At 44.6% G+C, this 24,893-nt stretch overlaps 1 long non-coding RNA gene and 1 other non-coding gene across 2 annotated transcripts in view; both read right to left on the minus strand.

Moving 5' to 3' along the window:
* The window catches only part of LOC125613242, a 75,614-nt gene that overhangs the window by 29,339 nt on the left and 21,382 nt on the right, over positions 1-24,893 (minus strand). The window lies entirely within an intron of this gene.
* On the minus strand, positions 18,911-19,016 carry LOC125613256. The gene has a single exon (XR_007343763.1). It is a non-coding gene; the product is annotated as a U6 spliceosomal RNA (small nuclear RNA).

A 24,893-nucleotide genomic window follows, 5' to 3' on the forward strand; every position in this document is an offset into this window, starting at 1 on the left:
CTGCTCTGCTCTAACTCCTGACAGCTGAAGCAATCCCCTCCCAGCTTGCGGTTTTGCCTGTGAGCTGGTCTGAGTCTGTAAACCCAAAGTAACTTCAACCTGCATGAAACTGTGACTCCAAGGTGCGGCTCTGATCATCCCAAACAAACTTTGGGTTGACAATATGAAGTATTAATACATAGAAATTCTTAATAGATACATGATTTATTCTTATGTATATAAAGACCATTCGGTGAAAGCAAATAAAATCATTATGTGTACATATTTTCATGCCTAGACTAAAAGAGAGCTATGAAACTTTTTTAAATCACAAAAAAATAAAAATAAAAAATCACAAAACACTCTACCACATCATAGAAATGTGATTTACCTTCAAATGCTCATTACCTTACACCAAACTGTAACACAGGTAAATGTATCTTGGCATGCTCTTTTGACATCTTCAGTCATTTCCATTCTGGTACAAGAGAGACTTCTTTGGCTCCTTGGAAGAGGAATAAGCAAAGGAGGGGATGGGAATGAGAGATGTTGCCAAGGAAGCAAAGTCTTGGGCTGAGAGGTGAGTGTTACAGATCTACTACACTAGGTGGCGACTGGTCAATAATGTGCTAAAAGAGCAAGTTCTTAACATTTTACCATAAAAACGTGGTAAGTAGCTGAGGTGATGGGTATCTTAACCACCTCAATTGACCCTTTCTGCAATTTACACAGAACTGAAGCATGGCACTGGGCCCTATAAGCACCTACAGTTACTACCTGTCAATCAGAAACACAACCAAATTGCTAAAAGACTAGATTTTAAATATTCTCACCATGGAGAAGTAAGTATGTGAGGTGATGGAAATGTTAATCAGCCTGATCTGATCATTCCACAGGTGATGAAACATTGCACCCATAAATGTGTACAATCATTATCAATTAAAAATAAAACATAAACAAGAAAAGCAGAGAGAACCAGAAGGTTGTGCAATGAACTTGCAAGAGACAAGAAGAAAAAAGCGGTCCTGGTTCAAATATGTCCCTTAGCAACCACGAATGACCCAGGGGGTGGGAGTACAGAGAGGGACAGGTGACACATGGGGTAGAAAGAAGGCTCCAGAAACTAGAGAACAGAGCCAGTCTCTTAGAAAATGATCCGATAGGTTTAGGGTCCCTGTAGGAGACCGCAGAGCGCTCCTACGCTTTCTCCACCAACTAGACCCCATGGAAGACAGTATCTGCCAGCTGGAAAGACAGCCCTCCTCAGAAAGCAAGCTGCCTCCAGGACAGTGAGAAACCCATCTGCACTATTCAACCCGCCCTGTCGATGTGACGGCAGCCAAACAGACGGAGGCAACAAACAGCAGACCCATCAAGATATCTTATGCTCCCTTTCAACCAGTGTATATGATGACACTCATGGCTGTGCTACTGCCATGGGGAACAGTCAGAAGCATCCTGACAACATGCACAGAGGGGCACAGACAACAGTTCAGTGCATTTGAGTTGCTCCAGCTCTTTGAAACCATTAAAGGGAATAAGGAAAATCTTCATGTACTTACATAGAAACCCTCCAATACATGTTGCGAGATAAAAGAAGTTATTCATACAATTCCACCCATGCTACGAAAAGCCACTTTGTACCAAGGCTCAGATCTGTCACTATGCTGTTCGACACAGGATCTGCTCATCCGGTGTCTCTTGCATGCCTGGAACATGGTTGTCCAAATAAGAAGCACCATAAATGTAAAACACACATCACATTTTGAAGATTTAGGACAAAAAAATGATTTAATATTTTTATAATGATTACAAGATTAGAAGACATTTTAGATATGATGATTTAATCCACATCACTGGATGAAGAAAAACTGAAAGCATTTCCTTTAACATCAGGAAGAAGACAAGAAGGTCCACTTTCACCACTCCTTTTCAATATAGTACTTGAAACACTAGCCAGAGCAATTAGGCAGGAGAAAAAAAAAGGGATACAAACAGGAAAGGCAAAATCCAAACTATCCCTTCTAGCAGATAATATGATTCTATACTAAGACAACCCTAAAGGTTCCGCCAGAAAACTTTCTTGGGCTGATAAACAAATTCAGCAGAGTAGCAGGATACAAAATCAACATACAAAATCACTTGCTTTTCCATTCACCAATAATGAGTCCACTGAGAAAAAAATGAGGAAAACGATTCCATGTACAATAGCTTAAAAAATAAGTAAATAAAATATCTAGGAACAAACCTAACCAAGGAGGTAAAAAACCTATAAAATGAAAACCACAGAATACTGAAGAAAGGAAGTAAGGAAGACCTTAGAAAATGGAAAGACCTCCCCTCCCATGTTCATGGAGAGACAGAATTAATATTGTCAAAATGGCTATACTACTAAAAGCATTATACAGATTCAATGCAATTCCCATCAAAATATCAATGATATTATTCAAAGAACTAGAAAAAAACAGTTGTAAAATTCATTTGGAAGAATAAGAGACCCAGAATAGCCAAAGCAATCCTGAGAAAAAAGAGTAATGCTGGAGGCATCACAATACTGGACCTCAACTTACACTATATAAAGCTATAGTAACAAAAACAATATGGTCCTGGCATAAAAGCAAACATGAAGACCAATGGAATAAAAGACACAGAGTCAAACCCACACAGCTACAGTTATTTGATTCTGAACAAAGGCTCCAAAAACATACATTGAGGAAAAGGTAGCCTTTTGAACAAATGGTGCTGGGGAAACAGGATATTCATATGTAGAAGAATGAAACTAGATCCCTCTCTCTCATTCTGCACAAAAGCCAATTCAAAGTGGATCAAAGGCTTAAATATAAGACCTGAAACTCAAGCTGAGATTGTAGCTCAGTGATAGAGCACTTGCCTAGCATGTATGAGGCAGTGGGTTTGATCCTCAGCACCACATAAGAAATAAATAAATTAAAAAAAGTATGGTGTCCATCTACAACTAAAAATATTTTTTTTAAAAAATCAATCAGAAACTTTACAATTTCCAGAAGAAAAATAGGGAAAACCTCTGATGTACAAGCATAGGCAAAGACTTCCTGAATAGGACCCCCATAGCTCAGGAAATAACAGCAAGAATCAATAAATGTGATGGCATCAAATTTAAAATTTCTGCATAAAGGAATAATTAACAGAATGAAGAGACAATCTACAGGAAAAAATCTTTGCAGCAACTCTTGTGACAGAGGAGTAACATCCACAATATATAAAGAACTCAAAAAATTCAACACCAAAAACACAAATAACCCAATCAATAAACGGGGAAAGGAAGACAAAAGTACAAATGGCCAACAATTATAAGAAAACACGTTTAATGTCTTTGGCAATAAAGGAGATGCAAATCAAAACTACCATGAAATTCCATCTCTCCAGTCAGAATGGCAACCATCAAGAACACAAACAATGATAAAGGCAGGTAAGTATGGTAAAGAAAAGGAATTCTGGGGCTGGGGATGTGGCTCAAGTGGTAGCGTGCTCGCCTGGCATGCGTGCGGCCCGGGTTCGATCCTCAGCATCACATACAAACAAAGATGTTGTGTCTGCCGAAAACTAAAGAATAAATATTAAAAAAATTCTCTCTCTCTCTCTCTCTCTCTCTCTCTCTCTCTCTTTAAAAAAAAAAAAAGAAAGAAAGAAAAGGAATTCTTACACACTGTCGGGAAAGTTCATTAGTACAGCCACCGCAGAAATCATCATGAAGACTCTCAAAAAATTAAAAACATAGCTACTCTATTACCTAGCCATACCACTCCTGGGTATCTGTCCAAAAGAACTAGAGTCGAAGTCAGCACACATTAGAGACACATGCATGCTCATGTTTACCAAAGTACGATTCACAGAAGCCAAGCTATGGAACCAGCCTAGGGGCCCATCAACAAAAGAATGGATAAGGAAAATGTGGTGTCCACATGATAGAGATTTATTCAACCATAAAAATGAAACCATATCATTTGCAGGAAAATGGATGGAACTGGAGACCACAATTTTTAGTGAAAAGAAGTCAGACTGAAAAACAGGGGAAAAAGTGGATGCCATGGAAGTAGAGGGGAGACCATCAGGGTCAAGGAAAAGGACTGAGGGGAGGGCATTAGGGAGTGAAATCAGTCACATGATGTTTCCATGCATTTACAAACGTGCCGCCACAATGAGACCCATCATTCTGCACAGTTAATATGCACCCATAAAAAATAAAAAGGGGTGGAAATGTACCTCAGTGGTAGCTCAATTCCCAGTACCACAAAAATAAATAAATAGGATACATTGGTAAATGTAATTTCACCTATTTATTTTTACTTTTTGAAATTTTTCTTGGCAACTAGTAACCTTAATTACACATGTACCTCAAACCATTTCTGTTGGACCCATTGTCAAGGGTACTTGCCAAACTGCTATCAGCAGCCTCAACTGAGTGGACCTCAAATGGACAGGGAGGTGCTCGTTTTATTCTATGCATTTTGTGCTCTTTTTGCTTTTATACTAAGTGTGAATCACTTCCTTGGGAGGGGGGATGGGGATTTGAGCCCAAGCCTTTCACATAACAAGAGCTCACTCAACCACTGAGTTGAGCTTCCTGCTGGCCACACTTCCACCATTTTTAAGCCAAGTGATTTTCAAAAGGAAGGAGCTTCTCATAATTTTATCAGTTAACACTGGGCAGATGTGCACAGGAGCCGACACTGTGCTGCCTCTGGGTGACAGGGTCAGATGTCTTGTCATACATCAGGTATGAACCACCCAGGTCAGCTGCCTTGACAGCCTTTAGACTGACATCATCCCTGTCTCCCACAATCTGGGTATGAAGTAGCTCTCAAGCCTGGTGCAAACCCAGCTCCTACAGGCTTTGGATAGTAAAAACTACAAGGGTTTCTGGAGGTGTTTTTCCTATTTCACAAGGGGATCCACCTAATTATTCTATATAATTTACACTAATTTAGGTGTTAACGGAGGTATCTGAAAGCCTTTTATAAAAAGCATCAACACAGCATGTTTGCATTAAAAGCCTAACCTTTGAGTTTTGAGCATTTGGTACAAAAATTTTAATGGCATTTTGCAAACAGATGAGGCCTGAAAAATAGAAACATCCATGATGTGATGCTTAGAGTGTGTGAAAATCTAAGCAATCGCCCACTTAAATTAAGTGACTGTGCCACTTTTGAATCCTGACCCCTGCACAGGAGGACACAGGGACCAGTGCAAGTTCACCTGGAGAAGAGTAGCATCTACAGATGACATGCTCCAGAGCAGCAATCACACTGGCCTTGCCTGCATGCTAGGTAGGGGTCACAGAGCATCCCATGTCACTGTCTACTTCATGCAGTCCCACAGCAAACCATCAACCATCAGCACTGTCCACAGTTTGGCCCAAAGAGCCAGAACAATGCACCTCACTGAAAAGTGAGGCATCTGTTCATACTTGGACCTGACATCCCTTCTACCTGTTAAAAAGGTACAATTTCTAAATCAAACAAAATTGTATGCCCCATCCTGGACAAGAGAAATAAGTCATCACATGGGCCTCTGACACCTGATTCCAGCCAGCGGCTATCTCAGAACTCACCCAACAAGTCACTGAAGCTCTCACCAATTCCTGCATTTGACACCACGCATAGCAACCAAACCTCATGGCTGAGGAAAGGAGGTCCACAAAACAAGATGTCACCAAATCTTCATAGCCAAATTGAAGTGGCACCCCCTTTCTCCACAGAAAGTCTTAACAGGATTCTCCAGAAATCTTCACCATGGCTGATTTAGGACTGTCAGCAAAAGAGTCTCTGCAAAAGAGTTCAATGTAGATAAACTTCCTATTTTCGTGTTGCCCTATGTTACTTGGCCACTGGCCGAGAAGATACCAGCACTCCAGGTGCTGGACACCCCCTTACTAGCTTTTCACAAACATATCTACTATAGTAGTTTGTAGAAATGTGCCAACAAGGCCTCTGGCCTTGAGCCTGGCTTCACAGAGATGTCTGCATTTTTAAAATAAGTTACCAATTAGGCTCCATGGTAACAGCTGTCAGGGGGAGGAGAGAGAGGGGAGAAGAAGCTCTCCCCTTCTCAGGTGTTGTCCTTGAAGGGTTAACTTGCCCAGAACAATGAAAGAAAAGCTGCTTTTATGTGAACTTCTGAAAACTGTGAACTTCTGAGCCCCTCCCCTTACATGCTGAGTATAAAACTCTGAAACTACCTAAACTCAGGGTTCAGGGGATTGATTGATTACAGCAAAAGCTGTGCCCTCTGAACCTGGCTGCAGCCAAATACAACCATTTCCTGCTATCTTCGGTGCCTTGCCTCATCTGTCCCAACAACAAAACAGGACAGAGGTTCCAAAATCTGCAGAGCTGCCGCAGCAGACCCCAAGAGGAAGGTAGGTGCTGGCTGGGCAGCCCCAAGACCCTGAGGAGCATCTGGCTCTTGGCAGTGAACAACAGGAACGGTGCCTCTTCAGTCCCCAAATGCAATTCTGTGAGGAAAGAGCCCTTTGGTCTTCAGTCAAGAGCCTTAAGTCACAGAGCCTGTGATCAAAGGAATCAGAAATGGGACTCTCCTGAGAGGGGGACACTTCGGGGAGGAGCCAGGGGCCTTGGCCCAGCTCTCGGGCCCTGAGCCAGGCCTCCCCTCACACCTTCCATGGCTCCAGGCAAGGTGTGACAGTTCTCCACAAGCAGGCCCAGCTGGTTGGGTCTTCAAGAGGCAGAACTGTCCCCAGTCGGCTGTGTCTAGGGCATGCAGTGTCGATATCTGTGGAAACCTGAGAGAGCGGGTTGAACCCCACCTGGGAAGTCTGCTCTGGATGCTGGAATCTAACATGAACCTTCACCTGGAACACAGGGTGGCTTCTCCAGAGCCCCACTCCAGCCGCCGCCCAGTGGCATCCTCCCCTGCCCTGCAGGTTGGAAGCAGGAAACCCAAGCAGTTCCCGCAGGACCCCAGGGCGCTGTTCTCTAGTATATTTCCTCTTATCAGGGACAGGGTCACACTTGCTGTTTCATTTCTCAGGTCTTCTGCTGTCCGCCTCCCTAGTGAGCAGGGTGACTTCTGAATTCCCCTAGAAGGAGGCCTTCATGGGAATCCTCCTCTCCTGACCGGGTCCAGAAACAATCACTGCCCTGGGCTTCCTTGGAACTCGCTCACTTGCAAACGTATTCACTGAGTTCGGTGCTGAGTTCTCAAGGGAGCCCATGTCCCCAGAGCCTCCTGCAGCACACAGGGAGCCAGCTGCTCGGCAGATGCGCCTGGGGTGGTAGCACTGGCTCTTCCATGGGCTAGGACGACTCCCCTCCCGTTAAGGGATTACTCAGGGTGTTTGTTCCCCCAGATCTACTTCCGAAAAGCAATAACAGTTCCTTCCCATTCCCTCCTTACAGGGATCCAGCTGCCAGTTTTAATGAACCTCAAAACCCATATTCCCCCAGAGTCATGAGAGCCTCCTGCATATCCCATAACTAGTTTGGATCCTAAGACTAGCTGCTCTCCAGCTTGCCACACCCTGATTCAGGGACCCATGCCCCCCAGGTGGGCTTGGCTTCACAGCTAGGTGCCTGCAAATGTCGTGCACCGATTTCTGTGCATGAACGTGAGTGTGATAGCCAGTGCTGCTTGGACTTCCTAGAGACAGACTTGAGACCTGAATTAGCACCTGAGCAAACGTACTGCCTGAGAGGAAACAGAAAACCCAGAAGCAGACCCAAGTGTGGGACAGCTGCTGACCAACTGGGAGCCACCAGATTATCAGATCAGATGCCAGGTGGAGTGAAAGGGCAGTGGGGAGAGTCACACACAAGAGAGGAAGCCTCAGAGAAGGGGAAGCAGCGTAACCTGAACCTGCTGCAGACTTGGAGGCAGGTGACTCAGAAAAGGGACGAAGTCCACAGTGAGCCACACCCTGGCCCTCACACGCGACCGCAGACAAAGAGTTTGTAATTTTTCTACAGTCAATTCTTAACACTGAGCCTTACTGAGAACTGGATGGTGTTGAGATCACCTTTGGGATCACGAATCCATTCTTATCAAGGACTGAATAAATAAACCTTCCTGATGGGGCTGCACAGTCATGATGCGAGGTTCTCTGTGTGGAACAGCATGTCCAGCCTGTCCATGGATGTGCCCTTGAGACGTTTTCTAGGAATCCTTAGCAGCACCCAGAGCAAACTATGTGATCACACCTGGTCTCCATGGAAACCAATGGCTGCCTAAGCCTCCCTTTAGTTGTGAACCCTGCAGCACCGTTTGCTCAATGCTCAGCACCAAGGTAGACAAAGCCACAAGGAAAATCAGAGGGGACACATCATAAGAGAGGCACATCCCAGGTGACAAGGACTCACCTTCAGCACAAACTTAGGATCTAAAATTGAGTATCACACCAACAAATTTTAAAACATACCCATGTTTAAATAATGTCACTGCTACAGTGTGATCTTGGACGAGAGAGAGCTCCTATACGCACCAGGTTCCTCTTCTATAAAGAGGGGAAATGGCCCACTCCCAACACTCCTGTTCTGGAGGTGCTGTGACAAAGCCTCAGTGAGTCTTAGTGTTAAGAATTGACTGTAGAATTGTCCACTGGGTGGTCTCTGCCTTACAAACATGGGGTTTGGATTTAGAACCAGAAACTGGGCTTGCGGTTCTGAAATGTTTCTTCATGGAAATGAACTGGCCCTTTTGCAACTGGACCGCTAACTTTTCAGTCATTTGCACCATCCTCCGAACAATGGGAATACCTCCTCTAGAGAACATCTACACCTGTGAGAAAATCTCAATGATGCCTCCACCTGTTTTTAACAAGAGTGTAGTTAATATGCCCTGATGTTAAGAATAATTCCACTAAAGCACCAGAATCTGCAAAGACAACCACGATGGATGCACCTGTTTCTCCACTGTTGAACTAATAACCATTCTGTTTGTGGAAAGAAGATTCTCATATTGTGTGTGTTTTAACCAGTGTTCTGGAATAAATTGTGTCCTCCAAAAATTCCCGTACTAAAGTCCTGACCCCTGAAGTGACTATTTGAACATGGAGCCTGAAGGGAGTTAATGAAGTGAAGTCATAAAGGGGTGTTCTGCCCCAACATGCCTCTGGTCCCTACAAGAAGAAATCAGGACACAGACACAGGGACACCCACCACACAGTGGACGACACCACAGGCAAGCCCAGGAGGGAGGCCTCCAAGAAGCCAGCCCCACACATCTTGGTCTTGAACCTCCAGCCTCCAGGGTCTGAGGCATCTAGTTATAGCAACCTGAGAGACAGACATATCCAGATAAAGAACCATAAACAGATGCTTGTCTTCATAGCATCGCTCTGTGGGCAAATCTGCCTGCTTCAACCAATGTGTACAAGTAAGAAGGATGAACTAACATTTTAATTTGGGGAAAAAATTATTTTGTCCTCATTTTCTAAATTACTAATTTTTCAAATGTTGTGCCCAAATTGCTAAACAAACAGAAAATATTGGAAAAGAAACCTACCTTCCCTTTGCCAACAAAAGGCAGCTCTACTTAAAGAATTAGGAACAGTATTTTTATATTCCAATGGAATTGCAAACCCCGTTGCTAAGTGCCAATGTCTGCACAACCCCTGCCCTGTGCTGGTGGCTCAGGGGAGAGGACACTTTCTTACGGCAGAGGGCGACAGCCAATGCCCTGCTCACCCTGCCGCAGGGGTCTCCCTATCTCTGCCCCTGCACAGCTCTCTTCCTCAAAAACTCCCAGCAGCCTCAGTGGCAGCCTATGTCAGAATAACAACAAGACAGTCAGCAAAGTGAAAGTCCTCCTTTTTCTGTATCTGCAAGGTTACTACAGAGCACAAATTACTATGCACCAAACTTGAAAACACTTGATTTGTATGTAAACAAATTAATAGTGTATTAAAAACGAAAAGGCAGGGGCTGGGGTTGTGGCTCAGCGGTAAAGAACTCACCTAGCACATGTGAGGCGCTGGGTTTGATCCTCAGCACCACATAACAATAAATAAAATAAAGGTATTGTGTCCAACTGCAACTAAAAAAAAATATCTTAAAAAATGAAAAGGCAAAATCAGCATCTGCAAAAGGTGGTTTTTAGGGCAAGTGGCATGCATGAATGCCTGTCTTGGTTTCACTGTGACAAAAACACAGGTGAGGACTCTCCTCCTCCATGGGCAGCAGGCCACACTGTGGACCACAGGTGCAGTGCCACAACCTGCACAGCTGGCCTGAATGAAACTTCATGCCTCTCTCCTCCCAGCTCTGGGGCACCACCATTCCACTCTGATCTGTGTCTGTGGACAACTCCCGTGGATGGAATCACGCAATGCCAGCTCAGCTTGCTCTGCTGGGCACAGAGCCACTTCAGAGACCCCTTTATGGTCAGGCTTCCTTTATTGCTCAGCATCCTGTACTAGCTGGAACTGGCTCTCAACCAGCCACAGCAGGACCCCCAAAAGAGACCCTAGGAGGCACCTGAACTGCAGGGGTCCACGCATCACCTCGTCAAGCCAGCTTCTCAGGGCCTGGTGGGGCACAGAGACACTTTCCATGGGCTTTGCCAGTTCATACTCTGCTCCTGCAAGGGCTAAGAGCCCAGCACAGACACATGGAAAGCAAGTAGGGCAGAGGCAGCTGCCACAGCCTGGACTGAGGCACCTCCTTCCTCAGCTTTGCCTGGAGGGAACAGTGGAGGAGTACAGAAGAATCCCCTAATCAAACCTGTTTCCTGTGGTTATGATCTGATAAACAGCAGCCACCAATTAAAGAGTTCAGAAAATGTGTCTTCATTTAGTTGGAATAAATGAGTTTTTTTTCAAAGTTCTTAGTACCATATGTCTAGAACAATGTACCAGGCTGTTTGTTAATATAATATAATAGTGATAGTGGACCTTTATATGATAGTGGTTCCATAGTTTATAATGGAACTGGAACAGGGGCACAGAGCTGAAGAAGAGAGAAAAGCACACTGCAGAAGAAAAAGAAAAAGCCCCAAGGAAAATTAAGGGGAAGAGTTCAGCAGGAGTTTTGCAGACCTCAGCAAGTCTTTAAAACGTTGGAAGATGTGGACCCCAACACCAAAGGTCCTCGTGAATTGAGAGGAATGCTCGTGGTGCACTATTGCTACCAGCAAGCCTGTGACAAGCACAACTCAGCTAGCCACTGAGTATATGCTGCTGGAGAGAGGACCCCTCCAGGGGAGCCTCGGGCAAGGCCCTCGGGAGCTTCCAGAAGAAGCACTGTCACTACAGGGGGTACAGCTCTGTGGCATCATTGTCCTGAAACCCTGCCAGCAGGATGAGAGGTGGCAGTGGAGGATGGCACTATCCAAGGTCCTGACCCGGAAGGCCCAGGCTAGTGTGTGTCTTTGTTTCTTTTAATAAAAAAGTTTAAAAGGTAAAAAACAAACAATTAAATAGAAAAAATTTTCAGAATAAGAATGTAAAGAAAAAAATATTTTTTACAGCTGTCCAATGTGTGTGTAAAGCTAAGTGTCATCTTGACTCAATCTTTTTCAATTAACAAGCTTATAAATTGAACACGTTACAGTAATCCAAGGTTGATTTATTATTAAAATAAAAACATTTCAGTAAATTTAGTGCAGCCTCCACGTACCACATTCATAAAGCCTGCAGCCGCACACAGTCACATCCAGGCTTCACATTCACTGCACGCTCGCCCACTGACTCACGGGAGCCACGTCTGTTCCACAGGCTCCGCTCACAGTGTGCCACTCTGATCTCTCGGGCTGCAGGCTTACCACACTTTCCACACGAGGATGTGCTTAGGTACACAGATGCCTACCCCTGTGGGACAGCTGGCCATGGCACCCAGCACAGGGGCAGGGGGCACAGTGTGCGGCCGCGGGCACAGCAGGCTGCACCATCCAGTGTGCGTGAGTAACTCTGAGGCTTGTGCACAGTGAAAACCATAGTGTCACGTTTCTCAGAGCACGTCCCCTGGTTATGAAATGCATGATTACAAGTTGAACTTAAGAAGCTTAAATTATGAGGAAACAAAACAGGAAACTTGGCCCAGAGCAGAGTCTTGTCAAGCACACTCAGAGTGTGGGTGTTCTCAGAGCAAAGGGCCAGGATTCACCTGGTTTTGTCCCAAACTGCAGTCAATGTGCCTGATTACTCAGGGCTCCTTCAGGAAGAGCTCCCTCTATCTGCCTTCCCTCCAGCCTCAGCAGACACAGTCCAGGCTATACTTGGACACACAGAACTTTCCATCAGTCCACAAAATGTTTAAAAATCACACGAACAAGCTGTCCATGGTAAAAACTCCCCCCTGTGATCTCAGATGCCAGTTTTATCTCAGACACCAGAGATACTACTTTATAGCTTCTCTTTAAAAAGGGAAAGAAAGGGGCCCAGGCTTGCAGCTCCCGGCAGCACCAGCAGAGGCCAGAGCAGCTGCTGCAGCCTGTCCCTGGAGCCAGCAGATGGTACTCCTGCCCGTGACCACTGTCCCACTGGATATCCGGGAAGCCCCCTCTGCACCACCACCAGCAGCGTCCTTCTTCACCTCACGCCTCCTCTCCACAGCAAGTTCTAGAAACACGAAGGACATGGTCACATTTAGTGCTCTAGAGACATTTTAAGGGTGGAGAAAGGCAAGGAGCATGGCAAATAAGCAGAGCTCCTAAGTTCAGCCTGGATGTCAGTTCCTGCCTGCCACACAGGCCTCAGCCAGGGGGCCCGGGGACCCTGACCTTCGTGTAGCCAAGAGAATGTCACCTGATGGTGGCTGCTGTGGGTGCAGCTGTGGCCACACCTACTGGAGCTGGCACATGATCAAGGGACATAGACTGGGCAAGGAGATGCAAAGGAGAAACACAGTAGCCCTCCCGCTGTGATCTCACTTTCCACAGTCTCCATTACCCACAGTCCACGCAGCCTGAAAATATTACATGGAAATCTCAGTACTGAATTCAAAAGTTTTAAATTGCTATTCTGAGTAGCATGGGGAAATCTCACACTGTCCTGCTTCACCCACCCAGGACACAAATCACCCCTTTGTCAGAGAATCCACATGGACACCCAGTACCCACCTTGGTCACCTAGCAGTCTTCTCCATTATCAAATGGAATGCCACAGCCTTGCTGTGATTGTTTGGTAACCCCTCCATAGTGTCCGAACACCATATCACAATGCCTGTGTTCCTTCATCTCGTCACACACCATAGGAGGGAGGGTGAGTACAGAACAGTGGGATGTTTTGAGAGAGACAGGGACAGTGTCCATACAGCTTGTGCTCCAGCATAGTGTTATAGCAGTTGTCATCCATGATTAGTTATGTTCATCTCTCACTGTGCCTAATTTACAAATTAAACGTAATAATAGGCATGTGTGAGGAAAAGTCATAGTAGATCCAGGGCTCTGTACTGCCCATGACTTCAGGCATCCACTGGGGTCCTGGAAGGTATCCCCCTCAGTAAGTGGGGGATGACTTTACAACAACCCAGGACCAGCCATTGTCACTCAGTCTAAGGATGCTGGGGCTGTGGGGACAGAGCAAGCCTTTTCCTCCTACCTCTGTCCTGTTTAACACAGTGACCCCAAACCACCAGAAACAGTCCACGCTGCTGAAGCACTGACTCTGTGCTCTGACCACAGATGAACTGCCTTTTCTTAGTCATCAGGAAAATAGGTCTTAGGAGGCCAGGAGAAGACATTCCTTGGGAGCGCATGAGCCTCCAGCCAACATGGCCAGGCTCCAGACAGCCCAGGCAAGGAAGGCCACTGCGTTCTCAGAGACAGGCAGCAGGGTCTTGCAGAAAAGCAGCAGAGGAAAGAAACTTGCAGAGGAGGTAGTGGTGAGGGGCATGAGAAGCTTCAGAGATCACACACGAGTGCTTGATTTCCACCCTCCAGCAACCGTGAGCCATGCTCAGTTGATAGGCGAGGACAGGGCAAAAACAAAACCGACCCAGGTCTTAAGTAAAGCACCTGGAAAAGGGACCCAAAAAAATGAGTCACAGGGAATGGTCCTACAGCCACTCCTGCAGAATGGCCCTGCACTGCCACAACCCTCAACACTGCACCCACCTTGAAATCACAGTGCTGTCACCATCTTCTTGTCCCCACTGGGTACAGGGTGCATCCCCTAGGCAGGGCCTGTTGGAAGCCGCAGGGCTAGTGATGGGTGCCAGCAAGTGAGCAGTCCCCTGACATCAGAAAGTCTGAGTGACCAATGCGACAAGAACCCACTGTCTGCCTGACCAACAGTATCACACAACAGCCTCACAGATGGCCACTGCTTTCCAGAAGAAAGAAGAGAGCTTAGGATCTCCCCGAGAAGCCAGTGCTCTGCGTTATCTGGCAAGGACACAGAGAAACGTCACAGCAAGGTGAAGATCACAGTGCTGCCTTGGAGAAAAAACAAAGAAGGAAAAAGCCATAGTTTGAACCAACAGAGTTACCCCTAATACCACTGCTGGTCCAAAATGTTCACAGCCACAGGAGCAATACATCAGTAACGGAAAGCACACACAGCCATCCGCGCATGACGTTTGGGTCACCAACACAGCATGCTCCGGTAAGACCACTGTGCCTAGGGGCAGGGCAGGTGGACTGCTTTCTGTGAGCACACTCTACGGAACTCACACAGTGACACCTCTCAGGGCATACCCCACAGCCAAGGAGCACAGGCTGGTTTCATTGCATATGAGAATCCAAAGGCACTGTGTGCTCAGCAGGGGCCATGGTGTGCTGACCCGCTTCTGTAGAAGCAGCTCCCACAGTGGTGACTGGAGCCCGAGGCAGGTCTAAGCAGCACCTGGTCACACAGGAGGCATTCTTAGGTCAGCAGCCAACTGCCCATGTCCCATGTCACACACTGTCATCATCATGGTGGGCCACAACTATGTACTGGATCTCCAGGTAGGAAGGGTCTGTAAAGCCTTTTGTGACGACACAAACTTAATACATCTGATGGTGCACAATAATGTATTTTATACACAAAACCACTTAGAGTTGGGTACAAAGGGTAGACATGATTGTTTTTAATTAGAGATAGACTTGTGGTCCTCAAGATGGGTATGTGTGATCAAACTACAGAAACAGATAAGAAACACTGCAGTAGGATGGCTAGTAAGTCAGCACTTTCATCATTTAACACTTATGGCATAAAAGTAGCCATGGAATGCTCCAATCCACAGCCTCAACAACCCATACCTGCCCTCAGACGTTATCACCTGGCTACCACAATCACCAGGCACAAGTTGTGCCTGGAGAGGGGAATCCTCACTACATCAGCTCTCACAAAACTACATTTATTCACAAAATCCAGGACTCAAAACCTTTTTCATAGAGGTAAAATGTATGACATAAAATTTGCCACTTTAACCACTTTTAAGTGCACAATTCTGTGGCTTTGAGCACACTCGAAAAGCAGTGAAGGATTAAGTAGAAGCTGGTGAAAACAGCACACAGAATGATTCAAAGACCCACTTTTAGGCCCCAGCCCTCCACCAAGTAACTGATGTGGCCGACTGCACCACTCAGCCTGGCTTTGCAGCCTCCCTCCTGCAGTGGTGTAGGAAGGCCAGCACAGGAGCCAGCACAGAGGCACAGGCTGTTGTCAGAGTGGCTCCAGTGGGCACCCCCAGGGCCACTCCAGGGCTGTGCCCACACCCACTTCCCCAGCACCTCTGCCTTTGTGTGCTGTGTGCTGGCACTCTTCAGCTGAACGGGAGGTCGTGCGGCTCTGACAGACACATCTGGAAACAAAGCTGCAGTTCACGCGCACTCCCTGGCTTTACGTTCCCACTCTCGCCGTCTGTTCTGGGACATTGATCTAGGCCATCTTGCTCAAAGACCTTATAAACATTTTCTCATCCCATAAAGTAATAAACTGCACCAACATAATGAGTGTTAATGTGTTAATAATAGGGGCCAGTGAGGAACAGTGTTACCTGGAGGGGCCCTACCTGTGGGCAAAGGAGCCCTGGGAACCAGAGTAACTGCAGGAAAAGAGAACACTATTGAGATGGATGAGTGGGTGGGTGGACACCAAAATGATCGATGACCAGATAACATTTAGATGACAGACGATGGGCAGGTGAATGATAGATGACGTACATAAAAATAAATAGATGATGTGGATGGGTAGACAGATGATAGAAAAACAGATTATAGATGGAAAGAAAAATGAATGATAAATAGATGATGGGTAGATAAGTGGGTAGATTGATGAATAAATAGAAAAATAGATGATAGATGGATAGATGATAGGTAGATGAACATACGGGAGAGACAAGTGATAAATGATTGATAGGTGATTGATAAATGGATTATTGATGATGGATAGATTATTAATAGAGAAGTTGATAAATGAATGATAGATGATGGGGAGAGAAAAATAGGTGATAGATAAGACAAATGGATGATAGCTAGCTAGACAATAGAGATGGGGAGAGAAATAGGTGATAGATGATAATAGATAAATGACAGAGGTAGTGGAGAGAGAAATAGGTTATAGATTGATAGATGTGATAGATGATTGATAGGTGATAGTGGTAGGCAAGAGAGAAATTGGTAATAGGATAGATGATAGAGATAGGTGACAGAGAATAGAGAAAGGTGACAGAGTTGAAAGAGGCCATAGATGAATATAGTCTTTTTTTTCAAGAATGCATATGGATGCCAATATATAGGGGGAACCCGATTCAAAAGCCCTGGCAGATTAATTATTTAGGTCTTCTTACTAACAAATACTAAAAGCATCCCTATTATTCGGCATCTAAGTTTTTAACATTAAACTAACAGCTTGTTATTTTCAAAGCTCCCACTCCTCTTTTTAGCCCAAACACTTGCAGGTGAGACATATCAATGGATCGCTGAGTTAAGGCAGCACAAGGAACTGAAACCTGTCCCGGAATCTACTCCCGACTGATCCTTAGTAATAGGAACTTTTTTGTGCTAGAGACAAACATAAATAGCAAATTTTGCCATTTAGCCACTTTCAACAGCACTAATAGGATTCACAATAGTGTGCAATCTCAATGATATCTATTTCTAAGACTGTCCAACACCCCAACAGTAACTCTGTACCCCAAAAGTGTTGACTCCCCATTTCTGCTTCCCCCCGCCCTGGCCACTTCTACCATGCTCTCTTTAATCTTCCTCTTCCGTGTCATCAGGGACATTCAGTGCTATCCTTTGGCATCTGGCTTATTACCTCCAGCATGCCATCTTCAAAGTTCATGCCTGTAGATCCGGGCACGGTGGTACACGCCTGTAATTCCAGCAGCTTGGGAGGCTGAGGATCATGAGTTCAAAGCCAGCCTCAGCAATTCAGCAAGACCCTGTCTCTAAATAAAATACAAAATAGGGCTAGGGATGTGGCTCAGTGGTCAAGTGCCCCTGAGTTCAATCCCCAGTACCCTCCACCTGCCAAAAAATAAATAAATAAAAGTTCATGCCTGTGGCAGCAGGTGTCAGAGCCTCATTCTCCTCATGGAAGATGCACACCACAGGGTGCTGTTCTGTCCATGCACTGATGGTCACAGGCTTGTTTCCACATTATGGACACAGTGAGCAGGACTCCTCTGGGCTTACACCAAGGTGGAACTGCTGGGTCACAGGAAGGAATGGAAATGTTTGTTCCATGAACTTTGTGAGAACTACTGAACCTTTTTACTCTCCATCAGCCATCTGTGAGGGCACTACTTTCTGCATCCCACCCAGGACTTGTGATCTCCCTTTGTCGCTGTGATTATTTTCCTTTGTTGTGTGGAGGAGCATCTTACTGTGGTTTTGATTGCATTTTTCCAGTAACTAACAGTGCTGAGCCTCTTTTCAGGCACATGTCAGCCACTTGCACATCACATTTGCAGAAATGTCGATCCATGTCCTTTGCCTGTTTTTAATTAGGCTGTTTGTCCTTTTGATGTTGAGTTGGAGGGGTGATTTAGTGGATATTCTTAGAATTAAATCTTATAACATATGATTTACAAATGGTTTCTTCTATGAATGAATTGTCTTACTCTCTTCATAGTGTCCTTTACATACAAGTTTTCCCCAACATGAAGTCCAATTTATCTTCTTTTTTTCCCTTTTGTTACCTGTGCTTCTGGTGTCATATTTTAAATAAAAAATGCCAAACTCAGGATCATGAAGATGTGCCCTGCTTAATTCTTCTAAGAACTTTACTGTTTAGCTCTTACCCTTAGGCTTTGCTTCTGACTACTTTTAATTTTTGTATATGTCATGAGGCAGGAGTCCGACTTCATTGTTTGCAGGTGGATGTCCAGTTCTCCCAGCACCTTTAAGAGGCTACTTTTTCCCCACTGGAGGGATTGGACACCTTGGTCAAGAACAAATTCCACTGTAATGGTGGATGCATGATATCACTGTCATTAGTGCTTATGATTGTCACACTAGTGCTGGCCTCACAAGAGATAGGAAGTTCTTTCCTCTCCATTTTTTGAAGCGCTTGAGAAAAACTGGATTATTCAAGTGTTTGGTAGGAACTCACCAGTGATGCCCTCTAGTCCTGGGCTTTTCTTTGCTGGGAGGTTTGGTTACTGCTTCAGTCCCCTTACTACTTACAGGTCTGTTCAGGGTTCACATTTGGTCTTTGTAGGTCGTATGTTCCTAGGAATCTATTCACTTCATTCAGGTGATGTAGTTCGTTGGTATACAGGTATGCACGATGTTCTCTTATAATCCTTTTTATTCCTATTGTCAATAAGCAATGCTGTCGTTTCTGATTTTAGTAATGTGAGTCTTCTCTTTTTAGTCCATCTTTGTAAAGGTTTGTCAATTTTGTTGATCTTTTCACAAAATAATTTTGTTTTACTGATTTTCTTTATCATTTTTCTAATTTATCTCCATTCTAATCTTTTTCTTTCCCTAGACTTGTTTGCAATGCCCTTTCTAATTCTTCAAGGTTTGGAATTAGCTTACTGATTTAAGATTGCTCCTTTTTTCTCACCTGGGACACTTCATGAATTGCATGTTATCCGTGGGCAGAGGCCATGCTAATCTTCTCTGTATTACTCCAATTTTGGTATGTGTGCTGCTGAAGCGAGCAATGACTCTTCTTTTTAATGTGGTGTAGACAGCTATGAATTTCCTCTGATGGAAGCTTTAGCTGCATCCCTTAGGGCTTGGTATTCTGTGCTTTTGCTTTCATTTTTCTCCACAGGTAGTTTATTTCCCTTGTGATTTTTTTTTCTTTAAGCCATTGGCTATTTAAGAGTGCACTGTTTAATTTCTGGATATTTGTCATCTTTCCAGTTTTCCTTCTGTTATTGATTTCTACTTTCATTCCACTGATGTAAAAAAAAAAGAGAGACTTTGCATTATTTAAATTTTGTATAAGTTTATTAAATGTTTGTTTTAGAGTTGAACATATTCCTAGGGAATGTTCCACAGGCCCATGAGAATAATGTGTAATTGCTTTATTGGGCATTGTGTTATACATCTGTTAGGTCTAATTGGCTTATGCATTTACTCAATTCCTCTATTTCCTCATTGATCTTCTTTGTGTTGGTTCAGTTATTGAAAATGGGTTGTTAAAAGTCTCCAACTATTATTGTAGAACTTTTCACTTCTCCCTTCAATTCTGTCAATTTTTTTTAAAGAGAGAGAGAGAGAGAGAGAGAATTTTTTAATGTTTATTTTTTAGTTTTCGGTGGACACAACATCTTTGTTTGTATGTGGTGCTGAGGATCGAACCCGGGCCGCACGCATGCCAGGCGAGTGCGCTACCGCTTGAGCCACATCCCCAGCCCAATTCTGTCAATTTTTGCTTCATATATTTTGGGGCCCTGTTATTAGATGCCTATGTGCTTACGATTGTCATTTTTTATGGACTGAACTTCTTATCAAGAGATGATGTCCTTTCTGAAATGCTTGAGCTTTAACCAGACTTAAGGCAGTACAGAACAGGAATTGGCAAATTCCCACCAGTAAACCAAATGTCACTGCCTGTTTTTATAAGGGCTACAAGCTAAAATTTTTTGCATTGTTAACTGACTTAAAATCAAAATAATAATATTCTATGGTGTGGAAATTACATGGAGCACAAATTTCAGTGTTCATAAAGTTTTACTGGGATATAATGATGTGTGCTCATATACCCTGCCTAGGGCTGCTTCCAAACCACGATGGCAGACATGAGTGGCTGCAATAGACACTATATGGCCCACAGACCTAGAATAGTTTCTACCTGACCCTCTACATAAAAGTTTTCATATTCCATTTCTAAGTTAAAGACCCTCTTCTTACTCTCTGTGAAGCTCATAATGGCCATGTGACCAAGTTCTAGACAGTAAGACATTAGCAGAAATGTGGTGTGCGACTCCTAAAACATAGGTTTGCAGCACGGAGTATGCCCTTCTCCATTGTCCTCCTTTGCTCCTGGATAGAAAGCAGAAGAGATGGTAGGCTCCCAGCATGCCTATTGGTCCCCGAGATGGAAGATATGAGCTAAGAATGGGAGAATGCCAAGATGAAGGAGCCTGTATCCCTAGTGACACAAAGGTGTCATCCTTTGTGGATGACAAAGGAACATCCACAGCCTTGATGCCCTAATTTTGGCCCTTCTTTATGCTATAGAAAAGTTAATTTCTCTCTTTAAGTCACTGTTATTTCAGGGTTTGTTTTAAAATGTTGTATTCCATGCAATCCAGACTGATCTCTACCTGCCTCCGGAAATTGGGAGATATTAATGTCATTTCAGTTAAACCAAATGCCACATATTTAGCAAATAACTGCTTTGTTTCTAGCAATAACAAATCAACAGAAACTGCTTATGCCAGCACGTGGCACCCACACTCTTGGTCTCACTCAGTGAGGGACTTCTGTTGCTCTTCCTTTCATGCTACTGTTGCCCAGTGAATGTTACCAATAAGCCATGTGCACATGTACAGCCAGAGGAATGAGAAGTTGTGCTCCATTTGTGTACAATATGTCAAAATGCATTCTATTGTGAAATTAATTAAAAAAAACATGAGCATACCAAAGGAAAATAAGTGTTTTCCAAGCACAGTATTTAATATTTACAGATTATGAAATCACTTTATTTATAGTAGGGCCCTAGAAAAACACATAGCTCCTGTTACCTTTTTTCCCCAATGGAATTATATTTCAAACAAACTCATAAGCTAAACCCCAACATGGAAGACAGATAAAAGCAGAGAAGCCCAGGCTGAGACCTAAATGAGAAGATGGTGCCCTGGTGGCAGCTCCTCCAATTTTCAAGCTTCTCCCTGCCACCCACAAACCCACTAAGCATCGTAAATGCTACCACCAGCCACTGTGAATCAGGGCAATGGTGGTTCAACCCCCACTGGACCAGCTTCGTTACTGAGGATGCTTCCCCCGAGCCTTCGCTAGCTGCACCTGGATTTCAGGTGAATTCCTACACTTTTTTTTTTTTTTTTTTTTTTGAGTTCTGTGGTATTTGGGTCAGAACTGTTGCATCTTGTCCAGGACATACTGGGACTATGAGGGAATACAGGGACTGGCACAGCAGGCTAGAAACCTGGTCAGCAGCAGGTGGGCAGCTTTGCCTACTACCAGAGAAACCAAAGGACTCCAACTCAAGTGTGAGGTTGACACAGTTGTCTGCTAGCTGTTCCTCTGTCTGAAGACATACTAACCAGCTTCAGAAATAAAAATGGTAGCTCTTTGAACACTGGAGGAGAAAAGTGTGCAATGGGTGTTTAGGTAAGTTTTGATCTCCTTCTCCTGGACGGATGGAATAATTCACAGGAAAATCACTAAGGGTTTAAAAAGATTTGTGATAGAAGTGATTTCCCTGCATTGCAAATAAAATTAAAATGTACTGCTCACTTCCTCGTATTTCTGCAGAAAGAAATGTTTTGACTCTGAAATCTAAATCCAACCTACGACCACTTGCTGTCACAAAGGTGCTTCATGTAGACCAGTGGCTGTTTTCAATAAGACACATGCATACTAAAGAAAAACAAGGCGATGAACCCTAGAGCCCCACATGGACACCGCGTCTGAGGAAGGAACAGTGACACAGTTCCTCTCCAGCCAGCACGTTTAAACCAAATAAATAAATAAACTTAGTTATAGATCAGGAGGCTAAAGACATAAATATACTATTGGAACAAACTGGGCTCCTAAATTGAAGCTCTGCAATTAAACTCCGGAAGTATGGCCACCATGGCAAAGTACCCAGCATTCCAAACACCACTGGAGTCACTTATGATATTATCATTTTTTTAATTCTAAATACTGTTTTAAATAAGAAAGTCACCAGCTAAGACTCAGGGCTGCAGTGGGAAGGGTTTTCTATTTCACCGACTCCCAGATTCTTTTCAGTCTTATCTCTCCAACTAACAGATATGGGGTGCTCCCTGACAACATGCACCAAGGCGTTGCCCCCTCGGAACTATCTGCATGAGCATCAGGTCCTTCTGAGAAGAGTGTGCGGACCCTCTGCATGCAAGCATGCCCTTCCTTAACAAGCACCTGACCTGCAGCCATCTGCTCATCTGCCCAAATCATCCTTGCCATTCACTTGTTTCTACAATTACAAACTGCAGCTCCACCCCTCTTATTCTTAAGAAATCTTTCCAGGCAAATTCTTTTACAGGTAGTCTTGGAAAAAGAAACAATATCAGGGACCGCCATCTGAGAGGCCACGTCCACGCCCCTCCTTCCCGGCATCCTCAGCTCCTTTATGGACAGGTGAACAGCCCATGCCAATGACAGCCAGAAAGTCATGTGGCTCCCCAACCTGAGCCAAAATCATCACTGGAAATAGGAATTCTGCTTATTGTGTGAATATAACTGACTCCTCAAAGATGGACATCCTCAGAAGCCTGAAAACACAGTGCCAGGTGCTGACCCCATCCATCCTGCTAATGTCACGCACTTCCATGACACTATTTCCCCTGGGAAAGGAAGTCTGGCAAGGGTTTCCAACATTCCCTTAAATGCTTCTCCCATGCTCCCAAAGTTCCCAGGTTTCTGGATTTCTGCTTCCCTAAACCAGTGGTCTTCACACTGTTTGTAGTCAAATACTCACCCCTTGGAAGAATTCTGAACAACCAGTAAACACCGCAGATGACTTAAGTCCCAATATGCCATACTTACTGACATTTCAAATAAGGCTGCTACTTTGTTCTTTCACAGGCATCCAGTGAGCTCTAAATGACATCTCCACCTGATGGCTGTCCAGTGAAACTGCATGGAGTGTGCCCTACAAAGTGGACTGTGACCCTGAGACTTGGCAAAGTGGCAATTCTGATGACCTCTACTTAAAATGCATGGACTAAGTGGGCATTCTGTGCTATTCCTGCTTTACATCCACTCCAAAGACTGTCATCCCGAAATAAAACATTTTAAATGTTTAAAAGTTCTTACTGTTCATGGTTTTATTCTTCTCTGTAATAAAGATATACATGTTAAAGCATTCTGGCCCATTCCTAGTGTCTTACACACACATTTCACATTTGTGCTACTCTGCTACCTGAGAGGACAAGTTTGCTGACCATATGTCTTGTCTGATATCACTTCCTGATGGACTGAAACACTACTCACAGGGCCACATGGTATTTTCTAGATGCAAGCATAAGAAACACTTTCACACAGTAGAGAGGAATAGAGTTCTGTTACAGTATCTGCTCAGGCCCTCAGCTCCCTATCAGTTGTGGGACAACTCACAGTGCTCAATCACTGTAGATGTCACTAACAGTCCACCCAATGACAGCCTGACGAGTTCCTTCAGTTGAGAGAGTATGCATCCGATCCTGGGGCCTCGGCTCTCCCACACATAGCACCAACATTCAATTCCCAGTGGGCACCTCCTCTGGGGTGTTCACAGCCAAGCAGGTGGCACCATAAGACACAAGGCATGAGGAAGGCTGACCTCAGACACCTCCTCAAGCATGAATTTTATGGAAAAGAGGAAACCTGTGCATGATATGGGTTTCAGTCCGGCCTGCCCTCTATATGCCCTTGAACACCTGACACAGGAATAGTTCTCTCTCCACTTTGGCTACAGATATGTCTGCTCTCAAATGTCACTAACATAAGATGCTCTCAAAGGTAAGCAAACACACAACGTGCCTATTGCCCATGCCAGGTGAAATCATTATACACTGATTTTTCAGGGTTTCTTTGTCCACTTGTGCAATATTAAAACGGATAGTTTTTTGAGGAGAGGGGTTAATGCCAGATAGAGACAGAAAAGACTATAATCTTACAAAATGCCTGGTGATTATCATCTGGATGGTGTTAGAAAATTATATTTCAAACCAAAAGCCACAATACAATACAACTGTACTTCAGACTCAAGGTGGCTGTGTCTTCTCTTCCTTCTCAGACCCCATTAAGTGAGAGTAGAAGAGCTTAAATCCATGAAGATGGAAGGATTAGTTGGGGACCAATAAGTTCAACCAATTCACAGGAAATGCAAAGTGGATGGGCAAGAGGCAACCAAAGGTCACAAGAAAGGAGTGACCACCATGCCAAGTGCCCAGGACACCTGGCCTGGACACCCCAGGTGGAGACACAGACTCAGGTCTCAGGTGGAAAGCATGCACTAAAGGAAATAATGCACATGGTCAGATCAGGGACTGGCCCAAACCACCACTCACTAGGCCTCAGCCAGTGCCTTATCAGCCCTCATGGCCTTCTCAGGAAGTGCCCAGCGAGGCAACACCACCCACCCAGAGCATTGCCTGGGAGGTCCCAGCATTCAGGTCCAAGCAGAGACCTGAAATCAGGGGCTTATGGGTCTCCAGCAGCATAGCCACCATCTGACTATCCAACCACCTTAAAAAGCCCACATAACAACAATGGAGGCAGAGCCTAAGTGACCAACAGGCCACCCAGGACAAAGGGATGTTGAAGGGAATAAGAAGAGTTCTTGATTTAAAAAACACAAATAGTTTGCACAGAGATAATATTCCCTCTCCCTCTCCCTC

Source organism: Marmota marmota, unplaced genomic scaffold (genome assembly GCF_001458135.2).
Source record: "Marmota marmota marmota unplaced genomic scaffold, marMar, whole genome shotgun sequence".
NCBI lineage: Eukaryota > Metazoa > Chordata > Mammalia > Rodentia > Sciuridae > Marmota > Marmota marmota.